Below are 5,403 nucleotides of genomic sequence, written 5' to 3'. Positions count from 1 at the left end.
GAAATGGCATTGAAATCTTCAACTGCAGTAAAGCCAAGTTGGGGGAAGCTAAAACACAGGTTCATCAGATTGCAGCTAGGTTTGTGTGGGCCAGTCTGAGTTTGGAAAGCTGTGGAAAGCCAGAGACTAGGGGCAGTTCCTCAGGGGGAGCTCAGGTTGAACAAACTGGAGAAAACCAGGCTCTCTCCAGCTCAGTGAATCTTGAACTGATTGGGGAGAGAAAGGGATGTCTGCAATGGGTGTAAAGACTGGAAGAGTATGTAAGAGCATCTTGCTATTAGCTCACACAACCAACTGGTCTTGAACCCACCAGAATGAAGCCAGCATAAAACTTCTGAAAATTTTATTTATTGGTGGAGAAGAAATACTGAGAAAAATTTTGAAAGCCAATAGAAGCCATCATTTAATTTTCAAATGAGAGTTTCCTCCCCCTTCCTCATATTTCTATTATCTTTGAATGCAATTTTTAAAATTTATTAATTTATTGAGGAATGGGATGTCTTAATATTATATTAAAATTTATATATATATATATATATANTCTGTGACAAAGATTATTATGAGAACTTCATTTTTTTTTTCACATTGTCAGGAGGCATGAGAAGGGCTGTCTCACAGTGTTAGACCAGGTCATGGGCACTGGCTGGCAATAGGTGCATGGTTAAGTTTGAAGTCTGCATCACTTCCGAGTGCAGCTAGAGTGATGGATGTCTCTAGTACCTTCTCTTGGTGACTGCAGGTAGCTGATGCCATGATGCTACTGGTGGTGTGTGGCCGGCCAGGAACTCTTTCTGTGCAGACTGAATAGCTCTATAAGGGTGGCCCATAAGAAAGACTTGGTTCTGTTTGAGAAGGCAATGTAGTGTTTAACTTTGATGACAAGAGTTTAATATCCTGGAAGCATAAATGGAAAACATGAAGTCCATGCAAATGGCATGGAGGCAAACTCTTTTCTTACCTGCCTGCAGAACTGCTCTCAGTATTCATGGCATTCTATGAATGAGAATAGCAGAAGTCTTATCACAAAGATTCTATGGATAACTAGATGGAGAAAGAAAGTAACTATGGTATTTAAAGCCAAAGAATATGTTAGAGGTGAAGCTCTAACACTGAAAATGGTCTTCAGTGTTCAAATCATACCTTTCTGGTAATTTTTGTGAATTCTTGTGACAGAGTTCATCTCCACTTGCCCATGAGAGTGAAGATTTGGCAGAAGGCACTTTACCCAGCCTCTGGAATTGTGATGCCATACACAGCCAGGTGCCAGGGGAGAATGCTAAGTTTTGCTTAGTTTCTTTTCTCTCTCTGTGGAGTTCAGGGATAGTGAGTGGGCCTTCCAAACTTAGTGGACTTTTAGATGTGTACATAATTATCAAATACTGGCACAGATTTAAGAGTCTTTTGTGGATTACTAAGTTTCACATCTGGTTAATGTGAAATTATTTCTCATGAGGGCTTGCTTACTCTTTGTTGAAATCAGAGCTGAACAAAGATTAGCTAGATCTAATGATTAGAGTATTTGCTTCCAAATGACAGTCCCTAGTATCCAGTCATCATTCATGCAGTAAGTACCAGCTCTATACTAGGCTCTGCAGATAAAATGATCAATGATATGGCCTAACTTTTGAGATCTTGTGTTTCCATAAGTGTGATATAGCAGCTTCACAGCAGTTCATCGCATGTACCCTTTAAAAAAAATATCTTTATTGAGATGTACTCTACCCACAATAAAATTAACTTGTGAAGTACCCAGTTCTTGTTCCAGGCATTAGCACATTCACACTGTTGTGCATCTATTACCACTGTCTATTGGAAATTCTTCTCTATCCCAAAAGACAACACTTTACTCAATTGTAACGATTCCCCTTCTTACTTCTTCTATAGCTCCAGGAACCATGAATTTTTGTTTCTCATTAATTTTTCCACTCTGAAGTTTTAATACAGATGAATATACACTGTATATTATGGCCTTTTAACACCGTTTGTGGCCTTAACTCAGCTCATTTTCTTTTCTCTTATCTTTTGATGACCATCATCATATACTTCACTTAGTCATTTTATTTGTACTTCATTGGCCTGTGTTCTGTGAAATAAAGGAAAGGCACACCTTTTTTTCAACTAGTACTTACCAGAAGCCTCAATTTGTCACATTCCACTGGTTTCTGTTAATAAATTTATATATATATGAATATTTATATAATTATATATTTTTATAAATGGAGTTTATACCTTAATGCATGAAGCTGTTGTGAGAATGACTTATGCTGAGTAATTTTTGGTATTTAGAATCTCACCTATATGTAGTCTGTGTTCATTTAGTGCTCTAAATGATCATTTACCAGTGCTTTTTAGAATTTGACATTCTATTTTGAAATCTACATCATGCCAAGAACTTTGGAAAATTAATTCACTCCTGATAATTTTATTAACATTTTTTGTAAATAAAATTATCAGGAGTGAATTATTATTATTATTATTATTATTTTTTATTACAGGAGATGCCTCTTATTCAGTTTCCTTTCCATAATTTTAGTTACTAGGTCAGCTGCAGTTCTAAGTTGTTGTGTGGAAAATTCCAGAAATAAAGAATTCATGAGTTTTAAATTTGTGCTATTCTGAGTATAGTGATGAAATATTGATTCTTCCCATTGAGGAAGAATCTGCTGGCCCCTCTGAAGATGCTCATGATGCCCGGCTCCACTGGGGAGAGCTCTAGCAGAGTGTCACTGGTGTCCCTGTGCACGCCTCCGATGCGACAGTCTGGGAGAACCTGCAGGTGAAAGCCAATGCCCATGTTGTACTACAGCCGCTGCAGCTGCTTGATGCCCAGCAGGTAATGGCTGACGCAGCTCTGGATGGCAGCCTCCATGTGCTGAAAGGCTAAAGCAAGTGCGCTAGCAAGCTCTCCCAGGGGTGCTCCAGGTCAACCTCCAGTGTGCTGTTGGGTGAAGTGGTTGCAGCGGTGGCCCCTTGGCCTGCCCAGGGGGCCAGCAGGGCCAGCAGGACTGCCAGGAGCAGGGCCTCCGGTGTCATGGCCCCGCCATCCCAGCCCAAGGGCCGTGTGTCCTTCCAGTGGTCCATGTGCCCGGGAAGCCAGGCCAAGCTGCGCCAGAGGAGGCCCATGGGAGCATAGGGTCTGAGCCCAGAAGAGCGACAGAGAGAAGAGCGGGCAGTGAGCAGTGGCTCCTGGGGCTGCAGAGGGACGCAGGGCTGCAGCTGGGACTCTACCTGGCGGTGTACACCTCCCTGCGCACTAGTTATGCGAGTTTTAAAGGTACTATCCGAATTTCTCACAATGCTTTTCAAATGATACTGTTCTTTGTTACAGAAAATTCTTGGTTTGATTCTTGGTATGAAACTGGAAATGAAAAGTGTCTGTTTGCTTCCTTTTCTCACCTTACACATTAACCCTGAACGAAAAATCCATCCTGTGGACAACCCTTTCAAAGATGCTGTTTCTCATTCAAGACCCTGTTTTAGCAGACAGCAAGGGACTGGTGATCCAGACCTTCTTTCTCATTATTCTGAGAAAAGAATGGTGCTGACAATGCCTGCTGAAGGGAGGGGCCCCCACTCACAATCTAGGTCAGAGAAGGAGGTGCACAGCAGCAATGACAGATATTTTGTCCTCTGCTTCCTCCAAATGTGTCTCATGTTACATGGTAAAGCTATGGAATGTATCCGCAAGTGTGTGTGTGCGTGCACAGATGTACATATGTGTATCAGATAGCCAGAATGCCCATTTAATTTCATTTTGAATTTTGATAATTAGACTTAATTACTTCAATTTGATGATTCAATAATTAGATTATTTTATTTCCACATATTATAACCTATTACAGGCTGAAAGGCTTTGGTTCTTCTCCATGTCTCAAGTAAAATCATGATATTAATTTTTAGACTAATTTTTTTTTTTCTTTTGGTGCTGGGGATTGAACACAAGGCCTTGTGCATGCAGAGCAAGCACTCTACCAACAGAGCTATATCCCCAGCTAGAGAAAGATTTGTAAAAAAATAAAATATCTTAGAGAAGTGGACATACATGTTTTTTCTCCAAGTGGGTAGTTTCAGTTGGAGAATAAAAGCTGAATCTTATTTCATACATACCTATCTTAATCTTAACATTTTTAACTAAAAACATTTATGGAAGTAGGATTCAAATTCAGGATATATCTCTTTAGTCTCATGGTTTTGTTGCTCTACTTTCTTTGAAGCTGTCCTCTTAGAAGTTTCTACTGATATTGAGCATTCTTTACTACGAAAAAGGATATGTTGAAAAGAGAGAGACAATTTAGACCATATGTCCAAAGGTTGCACATATGAGTGTAGGGTAACCAGATCAATTTAGTTTGCCCTAGATTGTCCCTGTTTCAGTGAGTAATATTTTTTTTTTAGTCCCTGGGAAAATCAAGGTGATTGGGCACTTTTCTTGTTTACTATTCCTGGGGTTATATAACTTGCCTGTTGTATTTGTCTTTTCTTTACTACTTTCAAAGTTTCTATATTTCCAAGGAACTATGAAAAGTTCAATGCTAAGTGATGATGAAATATTTTGTGAACAGAATTGAATTTATTTCCAAAGTATTTTCCTCAGTAATGTAACACTGTCTCTACAGCAGTACTTACTATATATTCCTCTTATATAACATTATTAAAATTAGAAGATGATAGGTTGTTGGGGATTAGTGAGGTAGGGGAGGGCCAAAGGTGAGTGGATTAGAGAAGGAGAGGCCAATGGATCTTTGTGGCCATGGAAATACTATGCCTTGACTGTTTCACAGCAGCATTCTGGTCAGGTGTCCAGTTGTGATTTTCCAGACTGTTACCATTTCAGGAAATTTTGTAAAAGGGATGCATCATCTGTGGATTATTATTTCTTTAAAAAACCTGTGAATCTGTAGTTATCTCAAGTGCTTAGATATAGGGGATGGGAGGAGAAATGTGAAAGCTGCCAACTGTATTAGAAAAGGTTTTATTTCCACATTAGGTCGGTGGCTTATTGGCAAAATAGCTTGCCTAATATGTGTGGGTCACTGGGTTTTATCCTTAGCATGTCATACATAAATAAGCAATAAAATAAAGACATTCTGTCCATCTGCAACTACAAAAAAATAACAAAAATATTTTATTCTCAAAGTCTGGATGGTTTCCAGAAGGAAACTCCTCTAGAAACTCTTTGTAGCTATTCCTGGACAGGCAGTGTATTAAGAGTTTTGAGACCATAGATACTCATTGTGGTGACAGCACAGCTATTGCTTAATTTATGTTTGATGCTGGACACAACATGTTCAGCATATTAGTACTATTTCAAAATGTAGAGACTTCTGAGTATTTCTTAGAGATGAGATGTGCTTTCTCAGGGCCCCAAAGAGCACTGAAGTGAAAAGGAAGCTGTGGTCAGTA

The 5,403-nt window shown here is 39.3% G+C and overlaps 1 pseudogene; it reads right to left on the bottom strand.

Annotated features, from left to right (window-relative positions):
* Positions 1–713: 713 nt before the first annotated feature.
* Positions 714–3,081, bottom strand: LOC107160667 (annotated as a pseudogene).
* Positions 3,082–5,403: the final 2,322 nt, after the last annotated feature.

The sequence above is a fragment of the Marmota marmota genome, unplaced genomic scaffold (assembly GCF_001458135.2).
Source record: "Marmota marmota marmota unplaced genomic scaffold, marMar, whole genome shotgun sequence".
Taxonomy (NCBI): domain Eukaryota; kingdom Metazoa; phylum Chordata; class Mammalia; order Rodentia; family Sciuridae; genus Marmota; species Marmota marmota.
This window is presented reverse-complemented; position numbering and strand designations above follow the sequence as displayed.